This window comes from Patagioenas fasciata, chromosome 4, assembly GCF_037038585.1.
Source record: "Patagioenas fasciata isolate bPatFas1 chromosome 4, bPatFas1.hap1, whole genome shotgun sequence".
Lineage (NCBI taxonomy): Eukaryota > Metazoa > Chordata > Aves > Columbiformes > Columbidae > Patagioenas > Patagioenas fasciata.
The window spans coordinates 68,308,982-68,327,500 of NC_092523.1; the positions used below are offsets into that span (position 1 = coordinate 68,308,982).

At 37.4% G+C, this 18,519-nt stretch overlaps 1 long non-coding RNA gene across 1 annotated transcript in view; it reads right to left on the bottom strand.

Moving 5' to 3' along the window:
• Window positions 1–4,191: 4,191 nt before the first annotated feature.
• Window positions 4,192–18,519, bottom strand: part of LOC139827942 (uncharacterized) — a 98,125-nt gene continuing 83,797 nt past the window's right edge. The window contains exons 2-3 of the long non-coding RNA XR_011739082.1: window positions 5,363–5,560; window positions 4,192–5,205 (exon numbers count right to left, since the gene is read on the bottom strand). This is a non-coding gene — a long non-coding RNA (uncharacterized lncRNA). The remainder of the gene's footprint in view (window positions 5,206–5,362; window positions 5,561–18,519) is intronic.

The window sequence follows — 18,519 nt, forward strand, 5'->3', positions numbered from 1 at the left end:
TTTTTTTTGTCTCTCAGCTCACTAATGGATCATAGAGTATCACATTATGTAGATTAAACAGTTTACTAATGTCCAATGGCCTGCTAAGCTGGAAATAAAATTGCGCGGATTATTCACTATATTGAAAACAACTTGAAATAAGTGCTTCTGAACTGTATCTTCACTTGGCAAAGACTTAGCAGTACATTCTCAATAACCCCTGTCTAAATTCTTGGTATGATCCTGAACCTTCTGGAACTGAAGTCAATCTCAGCTGGAGTTTTGCCTCAACTTGTGTTGCATCCCCTCTACAACATTTTTACAACCATGGAGCAACAAGAGGAAGAGACAGGGACTCAACCTGCTAGGGTACACACCACATCTAAACTGCTGAGAAAGTAACAACAAGCGGAGAAGTAGGAACGGAAAGCTGGGGACAACACTTCCTTAAATTGCTCCTCTAGATCCGCTAAAGGATATCCGATTGCGTGGTCACTGAGGTTCTTGCAGTACTTACTAATTACTTCTTCCAAAGCCAAGAACTTAGGTTAGGGTTTTTCACATCACTTTTCTGGAAATCCCAATTAATCTTAAATTGATTTCATGCTTAATGCAGCCAGATAAATAAATTACTTCCTTGCACAGAGTTTGCCAAATGGTCTTCCAAAGCACACAAAGACTGAGTTAGAGATAAGGCCACTTAGGAAACAATACATTTCAGCACATATTACAAATATAGTCCCAAAGGATCATTTTTGTCATAGGACACAACATTGCCATGATTAATAAATTGCATCTTCATAGAACATGTTTTGAAGATAATAGCAAATGAGCAAAACAAAATGTTAGCAAAAGACAATATTCTTCCCCCTGTTCACATAGGGAAAGGAATTTGAGGAAAGAACTTTTGCCTTTTCCTCTATAGAATAACACCAGGAAATCTATGGGGCAGGATCTTTGTGATCCTTCTCAGTTTGCTTCCTCCATAAATATTTCCTCCCATAGAGGGTAAGTAAGTAGGAGAAAGATCAAGTTGGAATAATTCCCTTAAACATCCTCTGAGCAGGAGTGCTACTTGCTTTTAGGGGTTGAGTTTCTTTTTTTTTGTTTGTTTTGTTTTGATTTTTTAAAAGTTCAATGCGAGAGAGAGAGAACCAAGCAGATTCAATGAGCAGTCTGCGTGCCCTTGGGGAAACACAGATCTGCATGACCTTTCCAGCAACTTCCAGTCTTTGTCAATGGGGCTGAGAAGTCATTGTTTTGTGACTGTTGTTTTAAAAATGTTAAACCAGATAAAGTGAAGATTTTCTACTGATCTGAACCTAAAACTAAAGAGTCCAATAACTCAGGTCTGAAAGAAAATACATCTGCTTAACATTTGAGTTTCCTGCTGGAAATCTCATTGCAAATTCTTCCAGGGCAACGTGGAAGGGTACCCCTCCAGCCACATGTTCACTTAAACATTAAACTATTTACTCTCTCGTGAAATAGCAGGAGAATGCTGCTTCCCCATGTGTTGTGTATTTGGCTTAGCAGTGATTCCTTGTTCTGCCAGGTGGTTACGGCTCAACTCAATGCAGAAAGAGACAAAACAATCTGCTCTCTCTGTTATTTCGCACACGTGGCTTTCTCTATGCTCCCCTTAAGAAGTATGCAGATTAAAGGATTTTGCTGGTTTTACCTTTTTCCTTTTACTCATCTTAATAAAGAAGTTTTTCTCATCAGAAAATGGCATCTTTCATTATTTTTCTGAATTTAACCAAAAAAGGTCTGAAAAGATGGAGGTACATACTGTTATTTTGTCCTTTCTACTGATACCTGTTTTATTTGTGATGTATGTGAAGAAAGATGATACGCTTAGTTCTCCGGTTTGATACTCTGTCTCCATATATATATATATATTACTCTGCGTTTGAATACTGATTGATTGCACTAATTTACTTGACTGACAGAGCTGTCCCTCAGTAATCCTGGCAGTATTTACTATCAGGTACCAGCCTCTCCTGCTGAAGTACTTCTCTGCATAAATAAAATGTTCATTGCACCAGGAACCTCAATACCATTCACCCCTCTGCCAAGGAATATCTAACTAACTATCAAACTGATTGATCAACTGCACTCCTCTCCTCGTCTCTCAAAGCATGCAATAAATACCAACTGAAAAAATATCAGTAAAAAGAACTTGGAAAGCAGATAAATATGTTTTCAAGATAAAGCAGAAAGGATTTTTGAAAACAGGGCCCCACACAGGTGAACGTATTAAATATTGGGATGGGATTTCCTTTGCCCAGTTTGGAGATGTTTAATTCGAAGACCAGATTCACAGTGGAGAAACCTAAGTAGAGTTAAATGCTTTACTCTGAGGGATACAGCTGACATCTCACTGTTTTTCTCTGGAAGAGTTCAGCTTGCTGGTCTCTAGTGACATTAGTCTGAGCTGAGTTAGCTCTTCCCCTCCATTCATTAAGGAACAGATATGCCTAATCTTGAAATGAAAATTCCTGCTAGCTGGCAGGATGCCTTAAAGTTAGGAGTTGCACTAGCCAGCACTGTATTCTTTGCAGATTTAGCCCTGTGCTTCTTGCATGTAAAGCTGCTCCCTTCAAATGTCAACCAATTAAGTAGTTGTTAATTAGAATTAGCTTTCACTTAACATTCTTTAAGATAATTTTTAAGATATTAAGATGCATGTGCAAACAATAATCAGCTATATTTAAAAAAAAAAAAAGTGACTCTTACTGAAATTAGTTAAGAATAGCTGAAAGGCTTAACTTTTCTTAGTTTTCCCCTGTGCTAACATTTTCTGAATGACTGTTGTCCATCCCCAACACATTTTCTTCTTTTTGTGCAGTAAATACTCTATGTTTTTACTTACGTGAGTTTGTTGTGTCACACTAGCAAAAGAATATTGTTGTTAGTTTGATTTTCTTGTGTACAATATATAATTTTTACTGATAATAAAAATCACAATAAAATTTTGAAAAAGGCTTTATTAAAGTCTAATTTATGATTAAGTTTTAGATATGCAAATATCCTATGCATGACTTCATTATTTCCAGCTGAAAAGCAACACTGTTATCATGCAAAGAATAAACATATGCAACCAGTGCCATGTTTAACTGCCTCCAACTAACTTGGAAAATTCTTTGTGTGAGCATCATGTGGGTATATCTATTTGTCTTTTACATGATGTATTTGAAAATTACTTTGATTTGTGGATAGCTTAAATTTTTCAGGAAGCTGAGTATATCTTAAAATTCCTAGACTCTGATATTGTAATCAGGTGTATCCATCATAATCTTACCCATTTCAATGAAAACAATTAGTATACCAATGTTCTTTGGAGCTTACATTTCTTTTAATAAAGCAGTTTTTGAGGGTGTAAAAACATTCAATAGGGTCCCTTGAAAGAGACAGTAACAGCCTGAGCTCCAAAATTTTACTGTTTGATGTAAAAATATATATATATAACTTCTCTTAACGTAAGAAAAAATATCACAATGCGACTCTCTTGTTTATGTCTGGCAAGTACTCTGAGGACAGAATTAGCTTTCAGAAGCCAAATACCTTCTTGAAATATTTCTTGGCAATTTTTGTCTGATCAGTAATTACATGCCTTCCAATAAAAGGAGGAAATGTTTTGTTGTGTCTGGTGATAGCTGAGGTCTCAAATTCTTAGAGTTTCCATAATAATTTCCTTCCTGTATTTGACTTCATTCCATTCCAAACCAAAGCTTTTAGGAATGAAAGGAGATGTCAACTTTGGACAAATCCTGCATGACTGAATATGGCGTAATCTTATGAATGGAACAGAATGAGAAGTAATCAGTCAGTCACTGAAACATTGACTATGTAAATCAAAATGTAAGACTTGCAGCTTTTTCTAATTCCTCAGCAACAGCCCAGCTAACAAACAGCCCAGCGTATACACCAAACATCTTGGGACTCATAGACAAAGAAAAATTAGTAGAAAGGATTAATATTACCAACTGGTGATCTTTTTTCCTCCCTTTCTGGAAAGAAACCCACTTACTCAATGACCAAGTGGATGCTTACACAACAGTATTTGTGAACAAACTTTTGAAAACTTTTCAATTTGCTGAAAGTGTCAAAAATCATTTGATGTTCATCTAATTTCCACTCTTTTTTTTTGATAGATGGCCTAACTTCCTCCTTCCCACCCGCCTCCCCAAGAAAAAAACAATCCACACCAAAAAAACTACCAATCAAACAAATACCACACAAGCAAAAAAAAGAAGCTTGTTTCTTTTTTATTAGACTGGGGCTGAGGGACAGAGATTTCAGGGTGTTTTTCCAACATTTGCAAAGAAGGCAGACAGGTTGACATTTAAGAAGGATGGAATTAAGGATGAGATTTTTAGAAGCAGTCAGGACTGGCCCAACTTTGCTTTGTGAGAGCCAACAATAAAAATGTGACTGATCAATGGCGAAAGAATCATGGTCTGTTTTGGAAATCTCTGCTTTTTACTCACATGGGGCCCTGACATGGTACCCTTAGCCACACCAACACACTTCCCTTATGGCAACAGCAGGCCCTTAGATGAGTTTACTAGAATGGTTTTATGGCCACAAGGTGAAGATGTTTAAATAGCATCCTTAAATTAATCCTCAGCACAAATAAATTCTTGTTTTTCTGGATATTGTTGATAAATACAATGGAACGAGTATATGATCAATTAAAACTAAGAAAATTTTAAAAGTAAGGTAAAAAACCTGGTGAAACACTCTTGCTTTTCTATGTTCTATTTAGATAAAGAACAACTGCATAACCTAATTATCAGTTAGACAACAGATAAATAATAAGGTATCCACTCTTGTTCACATTTAGAAGATCTAATAGCTATGACTGCCAAATCTTCTATCTAAGGAGAGTTCTGAAGGCTAACAAATGTGCATTGATATTAGTAACACAAGACACCATGAACTGATGTGAGGAAGAAGAGGTGTTTGCTAAGATCTGCTTACCCGACTCAAAGAGAAATGACTTCACCTCATTTCTTTGTACCACTGACATGTATCTTTTCACACTATTTCAAAAACATCAGTGAGGTTCTGAAGGGATTTACTCTGCGTGTGTGTCATCTGAAGGTATATTTGCAAAAGTCTCCTCAGTAGCTAAGATCAGCAGACCTATAAAATTTCCAACGTCTAAAGCTGCCTGTCCCCAGAGCTCCCAAGGCATTATATCTGAGGCAGGAATTATTTCTGCAAGCGGAAGAAGAGAAAAGAAGAGACACCGTAAGAAGAAGGTTAACATGTCTTGTCTCGTACACAAGTCCACCCCCAACCAAGCCTGGTGTTTGGGAAAGGTGGCACACTACTCATAGCCTTTGGTCAGAGAATAAAGCTGACAAATATGTACCTGTTTTCTCATCTGTACTACGTCATGTGAAGCAGCAGTAAAGATGATGTAGCCTTTCATTTCTGAGTAGATGCAATGGACAGCACTGCAGTCAGGTGAGAAGTAAAACTGACTCACTGGAATAACACAGGAGTTTCAATACGATAAAACGTTGGTTCACTCTCACTGTCTTGTCCTTCCTTCCTTTCCAGGCCAGACCTACAAATAATGAAATGATAGGACTTTAGAGAAATTAGTAACACATTTTTAGAGCAGCTAAAGGAAAATGTGTAGTAGATAAAATGGTTTATGAATGTTGTTCAGTATGAACAGTTTAGAAATTCATTCAGGAGTGTTATCTGCAGCTGTTGCAAATTTTCATGAAGAAAAGGCTTAGATTTTGCAGAGTGGTATCTATTATGGAAAATAAAGTATATTAATACTGCAATGCAGTATTAGGCAAGGCATATATCAAAACTAATGGACAGCACGAAAGTTTAAAAGTTTCCATTCTGAACCTTAGAAACCATTCTTACAAATATCTACCCCAGATGCAAGTTTGTCTCAAGAGTATACATAATAATACAAGGTGTGAGTAAACTTTCTAAACAAAACTCTCAATTTGTTTTGGATAGTGACATCCTTGGAGGAAAGAAAGAATTTAATTAAAAACACATACTGCATTGCTATTCATAAACTTGTCCAAGCAAAACAAGTTGTAAATCAAATTGGTTGTATTTATTAACTTTTGCAAGATCTGTGACAAAAACATACTGCCCCCCCCCACACACCCCCCCAAAATAAAAACCTTCCAAACCGAAGTATTATAGCTAAAGATGAATGAAATTTCTTGATGACAACAAAATTAATTGAATAATAGCGTCTGAGAAAGACTAAACCCTTTGCAAACTCAGGTCCATGAGAATGAGTACATTTGTTCCCAAAACCAGGGTAAATTAATTACTTTACTTTGAAGTGGAAATAAGTAGACAAATAGGAGTTTTGATTCCTTAAGCCAGCATTACCATTTTGAAATAGAATTTATATTTTTCAAAGGGTAGACCTATTGAAACCAAAAGGAAAACTCAATTCTCTTGAACATACAAAGACAAAACAAGGCATTTCACTTTACTCCAAAGGACACAAGCATTTTGTTTAGAACATGATGAAACATTTTAATTAACTGAAAAGTTGATTGGGTTTGTGGGGTGTTTTGTGTCTTGTTTTGTTTTGATTTTATTCACTGCCCCATTCACCCAGCCTCCTTGTCATCCCTACATCCCCACACACACCCATGCCCCCAGAACAAGGAGGTGTCTTCTTTCTAGCTTAATCCCTCTTGGGCTTTCTATGGCTACCAGATGAAAACATCCTCTAATGTTGTTGCAGTCTATAGAAGAACTCATAAAGATTCACCAGCAAATGTACCATCAAGCAAATGATGCAAACATGCAATTATTCAACAGCTTCTACAGACAGATGTGTCTTTCTCCTTTACTGATGCTTTTTGGCTCCTAAACACACACAGATACAATCTTGACTCTTGTTGAACTTTGGGGAAAAAAAATCCCGTCTAAAAATCCATTTAACAGAAATCATCCCAGTGAATCTCCACAAATGTAATATGAGTCTTTTTTATGATTTAATCCGTTATCATAAGTTGAAAAAAAGTGAAATTTCCATGCCAGCTGGGTCAGTGTTTTGAACATCTGGATGACAGTAAATATAAATGAAATCACTAAGAGCTTCTATCTAGGTAGTATATAACAGCTATTTAGCTAGATATTTACCTGCAATAAACAGCACACTTTTTCCATTTCCTATTTGACAATCACTTTAAAAAATTCAGCTGACAGTGCTTCTGTAATTAGTAAGTATTCCATGATAAAACATATAATTCTGGGAAGAATCTGTGATAATAATAATTTTAAATGTAATTGTGTTATTGTTTTAAATGCAAACAGACCTTCATGTTAAACATGGACCATGTGACAAATTTCCAAAATACAGACATTAGATATATTACAACGCACGTTGAAAAACTGCCAAGAAGTGATGCATTTAGGACTTCAAAAACAAAAAGTCAATTAATTCAGAAAATGTGACTGCAGAATAAATCTTCTATATGCAGACATTAGGGTTACTCTACCTCAAAGAGACTTGAGAATCAAGTTGCTGACATCTGAGAGTCCATGCATCTCTTTTGGAGATGGAGATAGAGACCTTTTAGTCCTTCCAATTTGTATGCAACTATAGAAATTAATCAAAGCATGCAAAGACATTTTTTAATTATTAATTAGGTAAGGAAAAGGTATAAATAGTTGCAGTGATTTAATTTTAATTGTTTCATAAGCAATTGCATCTCACTAGGAAAATTGTAATTGCTATCAGGTGAGGTAAATTTAGAAAGTATAGAAAATGGCTCATTTTTTCTTAAATAATAATAGAATACTGTTATTCTCATCTGTAAGAGTGATCCTCATCTGTGAAAATGAGCCTTTTGAAGTCAAAGCCCTTTAGTTAGCTTAGTGTTTAGTGCTGGAAGACGATCATATTTCAAGATGAGCATAGCACGATTTTTTATTTAAAAAAGTTCACAATCAAGTCATTCTTAAATAACTTACGCATGGTAACAATGAACTGGAAGTAGGATATAGATTGTTCACTATTGAACAATCCAACACTGTGATGTATTAAATACTGGAATTATGCTGGAGACAATAGACTGATAAGAAGAGAGGTGAGATTTTTGACCAGGATAGAATATAGAATACTGCTACATTTGTGAAGTACAGAACTAAGGGGGTGGGAGCAGAGGGGAGAATGACAAACAACAACAACAACAAAAAAAAAATAGTCAAGAATCCTGATACAGTAGAACAAATATGAGAAACATGAGAAAAAGGAAAACGTACTGGAAAATCTTCAGCTGCAGAAAAGTGACATATCTCCATGAGACTTACATGAATGTGCTACTTTTTATATTCTTAGCTGTGACAAATTAGTTCATAGGAGACAGAGGAAAGAAAAGCATTCAGATACTTGTGACAAAGAGTACAAAACATCGCTCAAGAGTACAAGACTCACTGAGGGAAAATAAGATATCTAAAAACGAACCAGCTGCCACACAAAGAGGTATTCATAACACTGCAAGTTTCAACATTGCGTTTGAACCAAAAAGATAAGAAAAGCAGTTCTGTATTACTGAGTAGGCCCTCACAAGTCCCTCTTTCTGTGTTAAATGCAGGGTGAATTCCCAGACATCTGGAGTCTGGGGGACCTTCCTGCAGAGCTGAACACCAGAGAGAAACCCAGGGCCATCTCCTGGGAGGACAGAGACAAGGGATGCCTAGGCAATCTCAGAATGGTGTGCATGAGAAGTCTGCCAATGAGGGTTACCTCATGTTATGAATAGCTTGAAGAAAAATTCGGGGGTTTTGAAAGGAACAGATAAGGAATACGGTTGGGAGGAGGTCTGAGGTTTTTACAGTGTTCTTGGCTTGAGGGTCACAAAGGTCTGTGGCTGCCATGAGAAGAGAATTGAGAATCTGGCACATCACTTAAGATAGAGCAAGTGGTTGAATGGGGTTTTAGTCCATAACTAAGAAGTACTAAGGATAACAAAACCAGTACTGGCAAGATCTCTGAGAAACAAGTAGGCTGCCATCATCTTCTCCAAGACAGCGCTGTTTCCATGAACGTCTCACAACAGGTTCCTTCCGAGCAGACTGTCTTTGCAGTTGTAAGCCATTAGTGTCTCCGAACAGGGAAGCCTGTGTGTGCAGATCTGACTGTTCTCATGTGCACATAACCAACCAACTGTTTAAACTGAGTGGTTTGCTCAGGCATGTTACAGATCTGCACATATTTTCAGATGTGTACAATATAAAAGCCTGACTTTCACCACCCAGCCCTTTCACACTGAGTGGTCCAGTACATCTCTTTTCACCCTCCTCCCCCATCCATCAGGCCTACATGAAAGGAAAGGAAAGATTTAGAACTAAGCTCACTTAAAAACGATCTGGTTCATTGCTACACTTCAAGCATACGTAAAAATACCATGCTGTTGCCTTATGACAGAAACTTAGCATGACCAAGAGGTTAGTTTTAGAGTATTTACTCTTCCAGAGCACCACGTCTTTTAGTAAAAGGGCAAGGTATGATGCAGTTCTGGGCTCATCACAACATGTGTAACATCTGGGAGAACTGCCACGTTTCAAGCCAACCAGTGCTCTGCTGACAGACAAAGTGAGCATTATACCGAAATGCCATTCCTCAGCTGTTTGCAGAATTAATTTCCCTGTAGAATTTTCTAATTAGTTGGCTCTTTCCAGCCTGTTCCCCACAGAGGAAGCAGAAAGGAAGCAAAAGGCTAGCACCTGCTCCTAAAGCTCTGGCTGGGAAAAAAAAAAATAATTAAATTTAAGGATGACATATACAGTAAGTATTTAGGCACTAGAAAGTCTTCTATCCGTGCAGCTGTGAGGATGAAGTAACTCTGTTTGAAAGCTTAATGGAGATTCTTCTGTGGGGAAGAATTTCCAGTGGCTCACATTCCAGACAGTTAACCACATTACCGAAGGGAAGAAAAAGGGATTTGTTCAAGCGTTAAGAACCGTCTCAAAAAAAAAAAAAAACACAAGCTTGATCTGTAGAAAAAGCAGACAGATGAATCCAGACCTGAGGATGATTCTACATGTCGCTCATTCAATCAGCTACGGGTTATTTTTGATCATTCTGTTTTTCTATAATTCCAAATTAACATCCCTTATTATGTGGGGTTGCAGTGATACCTTAGGAGAAACTACTAACACTGCAGAGTTTGTTTCTAACTAAAGTGAGTCACTGGAACAAAAGAAATAGCGTGGTTATTGTTTTGAAGTTACATGGCATCAGTCGCTGTACAGGAAGAATACATGACAGGTATCTCATGGAAAATAAGAACAAAACAGTGCAAAAAGAAGCAGTTTGCATTTCTGACTTCATAGGTACTTTTCCAAAACAGTTTAAAATACTGAATATAAAGGAAGATGATGGTCTACTAAGAGTAGAATACTTGGGGAAAAAAAAACTCCCTTATGGATACTAGATTAAGGTACAATTACTTCAATAAACGCTTTTCACTGTCTTTCCACAGTGACCTTACAAAACGGTAGACCTTACAAAAAACTAAGGTTTTAGAATAAGATTATAGGTATCATCTAAGTAAATTAAATTGGTCAGCACAACATATGAATTTGGCCCAGAGATGAGCAAGAGTTATCCATTAATAAGTTAGATGGATTTTTAGTTCTACGGTGTTGTCAAATTTTGGGGTAACTGCAAAGCTTCTTGAACGCTGTTTTTTTAAGAGAATCAATCTATGTGTGTCAATGCATGTATATATTTGGAGAAGGGGCATGTGTGATTAAAAGATTTTTTAGCTAATTATGTAGTGATTTCATGCATGAAGTCACAGTGTTACATTTTTATAAACTCTTAATTTTCCAGTACAGTTTGTGATAAACAAACACAACAGGGAGTATAGTAGGAGTAAAGGTTCTGTTAGACCAGAGGGAAAAAAGAGATGATGTTGCCTGCCTAGGACAAATCCCCAGACTCCAAATCCACTTAAAGACCATTTTGAAATAAAAGTAATTAAATAAAAAGTGGAGGTGTAATGTAAAGCTATTCTTGCTTCTTGCTGACAATGTGTGGTAATATTCTGTGGTAGACTGTTTGTCTGTGGAAAATTACTGTATGAGTGGCTTTTATTATCCTAGTCATATTAGGTCGTGGTAACATGTTAACGTCAATATGTCTCTAATATATTCAAGTAGACTTCCCCTCCAAGCCTATATTAAGGAGGAAAATTTCAAACTTCAGAAAATCAAAGTAAACAGAGCTCATTTATATTCCTCAGAAGTGGTGCAGATAAATTCATCTGTGGCTTTGAAAATTTCCCATGATACTTTAGTGTGGTACATTAACTGCACTTCTCTTTTTTTTGACCATTCTTTCCCTTTCAATAGCAGGTGCTTTTGTTTTTTAAGGATGCATAAGATATTTTACGTCATTGCTTTATTTCAATTGAAAAACAAAAAAAAACAAAAAAACAAAAAAACACAAAAAACCCTCACCCCATTATTCTCCCATTTAAAGTTAAGAGTGGGAAGAGAGGGTCTTCTTGGGAAAAAAAAAAAAAAAAAGATAACTCTCAGAGAAACACAAAATCACAGTAAAACACAAATAATGATCTAAATTAATCAATTTTATATGTTTCTCTTTTCTTTTTGACAAAAATCACAATATCATTTCTTAAAAGGAATAGGTTCCACTGAAATTTTGAATTACTTTTGATTTGAGTGTAGTCTTTCTATAAATATAAGTGTATGCAAGCTGCTACAAGCAGCTCTTCTCCAGAACAAATGGTGACAGACCTTTACCCTCAGTCATAGAACTGAGTTAAATTTAATTCACCTGTGGCCATTCAAACAGGCTTTATTTTTTTTCCTAAAAAGGTAAAGTGATAGCAAATAACAATTTGAGTGTAAAAAAGATATATCATTCCAGATAATTACAGTTCATAATATTAGCTAAATCTGAAGTCAAGAAAACAAGCTAAGAAAACCTTGGTTTGTTTGAGGAAATAATCTGCTTATTTACTACACACTGAAATTAAAAATTTATTCAAATGAAATATAGTTGTTTCAGTGACCTTTAAAAGCATGTTTGAGATTTTATATTGGTTGTGTTCTATTTTACCTTTGAATAGTTTTTATTAGTTTATCTGTAAATCTAAAAAACATGAAGAAAAACCAAGTCTGTGGAATGGAAAACAAGAATTTTCTTTGGGAAGACTCTAACTTGTTGTAAAGAAGAATTCTGCAATATAGTACAGCTGACTCAAACATTCTTTCTCTCAGTTACCAAGAAAAGGAAAAAAAAAAAAAAGACAACTCCTGTACCTTCTCAAAAACTTGGCAAAATACTGCATAAATCGCTGAAGATGAATGTTTGACTCAAACACCAGAATAGTGATTTAGAAACCATTTTTCAGTGCATACTATTTTTATGCCATTTTTGATTGTTTTCTATTTTTTATGACAGCAAAGTCTTGCCTATGCTAAAAGGGAAGGGCGGAAAAACACTGTCTTGACTATAAATTTGATAAATATTTAGCAGCTGTGAGCACAGTATAGGAACCAAAATGTGACTTGTAGGGTTTGACGGCAGTTGGGTGCCATTTTTCCAAAGCTTTGGGTTGCTGCTCCCTTCCCCTTCTTCTGCCTTCAGCTGGCAGATTTTCTCAGCCTGCTCCAGAAGCCAGGACAGACATACAGCAGGTCCTTCTTGCTCCTACTATTTCTTTTCTGCTCCCCCTTTCTTTTAAATCATCTGTTTCTCCATTCAGAAGACTTGTACTGCTTTCCCTGAACATGCTCATCTGGGGTAATGTTGTCAAACAAATGGCATGTGGCCAGATCCCAAGTTCCCGTGCACACTCACTGACCGTCTCTATTTACAATGCAAGGCACAGCCACCTGCAAGAGGCTAACAGGTTCCAGCATGCATATTAATATCACCGTACCTTTTCGTATCCTTATCTCTAACCGCAAATCTACATAGCTTAGGATATGAACTGCAAATGAGAGATGAGGAACTGGTTAGTGCTTATCAGGAACAATGGAATTTGAGATTCTTAGATTTACCGGCTTGGGGTTGTTTTTGTGTGTGTGTTTTGGTTTTTTGTTGGTTTTTTTTTTTTTTTTTTGGTGGGTTGTTTTGTTTTATTTTGTTTTATGAGAGGACTTACTGATGTTTATCGGTTGACCCCTGTTTCAGGTAATGGAGCAGTTGGCAGGGAGCTATTCATACTGATTAGATTGAGTGAGCTGATGTTCAGATTAACTTCTGATTTCCCCAGTATTATTTGTACAAGCTCTTTATTGCTCTGGATAATTTTCCACTTCCTGGTTTAGGAAGTGGAACTGACATCCTCCTGGAGCACTGCTACCAGCTCACCATTTTTTATTATGTGAGATGACATGACGGTCATAGATTAACTCAACCTCTTACTATTTCTCAGTAGTAAAATTAGACTTCTGTGAAATTTACCTTGTTCTCGCTGGACAGCAGTAATGCACAAGTTATCATCTAAGAAAGATTTATGGTACCGAGCATAATCAGGATATTACTTTTAACCAACGTTTCTGTGGCTAAGTCAACTGCTGTCTTCTTTAAGGAACTGCATATTTCTGTAACCGGAGTGGCTTACAACACTTATATATGCTGAGAGTCCCCAAAATTCTTCAGCTCTGGAGGGAGTTACGATATTCTTCCCTTCTCTCTCCACTGCTGAGTTCACAGTTTGCAGTATCTTTGGGTTTCCTCTGTCATGAACTGCCTGTTGTTTGTCACTGTTTTGTCTCACTTGTCTGCTACAAAAATCTTTGAAGTGGTCCACCAGATGAGCAGATTCACAACCAGTTTTCCAACAGTTCCTTCATTGCATCTACAAGCCTAAGCCAAACAGACCCTACAGCTACAGGGGAGAGTACGTGTAGAACAAGTAATGAGTTATCACATATACATATCAGGTTTTCTACTACACCAGCAAACACATTTTCATTGGCATTTCCTTTTCCAACCTGGCTGTTAAACCTCATATTTCGCATACCTGTATAGAAGACCAGGTTGAGTTTCCATGAATGGGGCCACACTATGGTTTTTTTTTATGTTATTCAATCTCCTACAGGCTTTTATCCAAACCAAGCAACCAAAATAAAACATGGCTTCCTTCCCTGAGATGGTTTCATAGCCTGGCTCTCCAACTTTCTACCCTACCACAAACATGCAACACAATTGTGCAACAGCCAAGGAAGGAATGGTGAGATCAGAGCCATGACTGCAGACATCCTGACATGGGGATCTGGCAGCTATTCAACACAAACACTATTAGAGGACTTACCCTTGCATGAAGTATTTACTTTCTTGATAGTCACCAGCCTTAACCTCTAGGAATGCTTACGAATCAGATAGTGTTCCTTGAGGAGGGCGAGCTTTTTCAAGCTCCTCTGTCTTGCCTTAGCCAACACAGATACAAAGAAGAAAGAAATTCCACTGCACCGTACAACTTCTCCAAGAAATAGCAATTCAAAGGAGAGATGAGTTGTGGTCTCAAAATCCCTGCCAAGGATTCAAGAACGAAAGACCACGTGGTACATGCCTCTCTTCCCCTCCACTACCATCAGCTGGAAAATATTACACCACAAGAGATAAACTTTGAAATTCAGGCCAAGGGTGAAAGTAGGGGGCTTCCTGGGTCCTGCTCTTTGGCTTTGCACTAGAATAGGCTTCCCTGGCAGTGGTGATACCGTAGAATGATGCTGGAGTTTATGTATCTTAGGAGACTCATAAGATGTGTCTGCATAGCTCTTTGTGGATTAGATACAAAAAAGTTTCATGACTTTAGAAAATGTGGCCTAATGTAAATACGTGTTATACAACTTACAAATTCTAAAGTACGGCAAAACAAGTATTTTGGTAGATTCATGACAATTAGTGGTAAACTCTGGTCTTTTCACAGAGGTAACAAAATCTTAAAAATGGCAATAACAGTTGACATTATAGAAAATATCTGCTAGCACATACATCAAATGTCAGTCTGGGAGAGCAGTTACAAAGGGAAATTCTTGTTCTAATCTCTACAAGGATTTAAATTATTCTCATCTCTAGCTGCATGGGTGACACAAAAGAACTGGATGAAAAACATAGCAATTGGTGTAACCTCAGGAGTGTAACACAGCAATACTGAGAGGAAGAGTATTTAGTGGGATTTCCAGACGATACAGTGTGAAATGCTATGACTACCACAGGTATTGCAATTTACAGAGACACTTAATGGAGCAAATTAGCCAATCTTAGCAGAGCACCACACTATGGCTGTACTGCTGGTACTGTATGTAACTTACTTGGTTCATCTTAAGTATCTCTATGTAGCAGGTTTACCCCATAGGAAAAAAAAAATTGCAAAGTCCAGCTAACTGATATAAAGCAAAATAATATTAAAACAAAATTATAAGGATAGCTCCAACTCAGAAATTCTGGACTGGACTTAGAAATGCTGAACTCTGTGACCTGCCTGAGCAAACTCATCACCTCAGTGCATGAACACTTACTCACATAACAAATTTCAAATTGCAGCTTAACAGCTGTAGGAGGAACAGTTGTGCAGTGTAGCTGCCTCTCCAAGGGACTAGATGCACTTTTCCATTGTAAGTAACTTTCACAAATAACAGCAATTTGAAAAGCACTAGAGAATGCCAAAATACCAGATATCTGCATCAAGTGAGAAAGAGACACTCCCAGAAATATTTCTGACACTATGAAATTCCACCACCCCACCCCCCCACACACCAAATATCCAGGGAACATTTTTGCATGGTACCAGAAGAAAAACAATGATGTCTGAGCTGGATATTAATGATCACAGAGTCCCAAGTAAAGGACCTGATTTATGTTATTAGGGTACACGTGAAACAACGAGGCTACATTCAAGGGACAAATTCCCTAAGTATGATAGCACCGGTACTAAGGCAGTTGCACAAGCAAGCAAATAAAACTTATTTCTGCGGTAGCTCTGTTGACATCTGCAGACCTACCCAAGCCAGGCATTCATCCCAAAATAAAAAATTGGCAATCAACTATGAATGGTTTCTGGTCTTGACTTTTTGTAACTCCACTAAAACAGCACAATATAAATCTGCAACTCTGTATCTGGGCAATAAGTGAAATACATCAGGAAAATGCTTGCAGTCATTCTGGATTTAAAAAAAAAAAAACTAAAAAGATCTATCAGTGCTTATAAACAAGGATGTTACTTTCCCCTTTCTTATCCAGAACCACCCTTAATTGAAAGGATCAGTATCTAAAACAACTGGTGCTGCCCTGCACATGAATCCCCTTTGCACCTCTTCCTTCTTTTTTCTTCAATGTTTCTATTAACATTAGTGACTTATCTAAGTATTAGAATGCTTGGCTGCTTGGAAGCTTATCAACGGCAAATTTTATGGGCTGTTTAGTGATGGAAACAGGAGGAGTTGGAGCTTTCCCCTACCAGCTCCCTTGATATGGAAGTCTTCAAGAAGCCATGGAATGTGCTCTCTGGTATTTTTGGTATCTTTAAAGTGTCAAGAGTGCAGAATTTCTCTTGTCAGTTGTCACAGTGTGAGTCACAATTATAGCCATCTGCTCTGCATTCACCTCCCCAGGGGCACCGCTCATTTTTCACCAGCTTCCTGTTGTTGACAGCACAGTTCCTCCCTGTATCACTCTCCACCAGCACCCATACTCCTCACAGACGTTGCAACAGGCTTTAGCAGATTTCCCTTGGGAAAGCCTTTACCCTTGTTTTGCTATTGAGTGGGAAAAATATAGACTGTTGAGAAAGGTCTGAAGGCAGAGGCTGGTTTTCTAAAGGAACTGAACAAATTCCACAGATCGTTTTTTCAGGAGGACTCCATTGTTTTTAGACTTCTTTCAAAAATCTCAGCATTTCTCTGAATCAGTTTTTATTTCAAGAAGCAGAGCAGCTTGAAAAATGAAACATTATTTGTACTATGTCTTTTTTAACGATTGATGGAAAAGGTTGATTAATGCTATCTAAATATTAGTGAAATAATTTTTCAGATACTAGAAATAATTTCAAATAATAGTATTCAGACAGGGGAACATGGTGCTTTCCCTTACCCCTCCGTCCAATTAAAAAAACAGTTGTGCTACAGATTTTTCATACCAAATGCTTGAGTGAGGCTAACTACCCCAAGCACAGACCATTCTCATGCAGCATGGGTCGGTGCTTGGGTTAACGTTTGGACCATGTAGGCGTACCACCCAGGCTGGGTATGACTAAGTGGCCCAAAACATAGCTGTATAGTCTAGATCCACCCATGGCATTTTGTGTTTAAACCCATTTGGGCTGGAAGTTTTATAGCTTAGGCTCTGACCAGTAGTAACTATGAGAGTTGGCCAACAGTTTGAGAGACAATAATATGTTTATACTTTCAAGAATTCCTATGCTAAGGTATGTATCCATTTAAGGAGCCAGGAACCTACAGATTTGGGGGCATAATGCCTAATTTTTTTGGTGCCCCTCTGTTAGGCGTAGAGAACGTAGGGGTGAAAGCCTAAGTTCCCCATGCAATGAATGAAGAAAATGAATGGCCATCTCCAAACAGGAGTGAAAACAGGCCACTGGTTAGGTTTCACCTCCTCATTGCCCAATTAAATTAATAGAAAAACAGATCTGAGATTTTGCTTTCCATGGGAACTACCTCCAGTCCTACAGGAGCATAAGGTCTTAGATATTATCAGATACTGTAGTCACTTTTCTTTGTTAGACCTGGGTTTGGCCATATGCTTCTCTGTTATATCTGCTAAATAAAGAGGAGCCTAACAGAAAATTCAAATATTTAACATAATACAAAATTCTGCCATGAATTGTAGGCATGTAACACTTTTGTCTGAGCCTTTAAGGCAGCTCTTGGTCCCTCTTCCTGACCTGACACTGGTAATAACAACTAATGTCTGTTGTGCTCAGAAACTCCGAATAAACTGATAAATCATCTTATTTTGTACCACGTCCTAGCCATAAAGATTAGTTGCATAACTTTACTGTGATTTGCTGGAATCTTTCCATAACCAGTGGTTGGCTTCTCCCAGAAACAGGCTCTCTGTCTTCTGTATTCACACCCCTCCAAACACAAGTTTAGCAGACTTCTGATCACAATGCATCTGCATTCATTCAGTCACATTGCATCAATACGATGCACAGAAGCCTTTCATTTGCCTTCTTAACCAGGATAGTATAACAGCTGAAATATTTCTCTATTGACCCTGGTCTTCAACACAAAACGGAACTTTTCTTCACTATTTCAACATTCTCTACGCCAGGATTATATTTAAGGTCAACACAGTTTGGGCCCTGGATCCGCAGTGCTGAAATTATTCCAAAAATAAGAAATCCCACCAGTTAAATCAAGAAAATATGTTCTAAAGAAAGATAAAACACATCCTCTGTTTAAAAACACATTTCCAACAAGCAGCTATAAACTCGTCTCATAAAACTGTTATGCAATCCCTAATTCCTCCAAACATGAGCAGAACTCTCTGCAGACTAGAATATTAGTTCATATTTG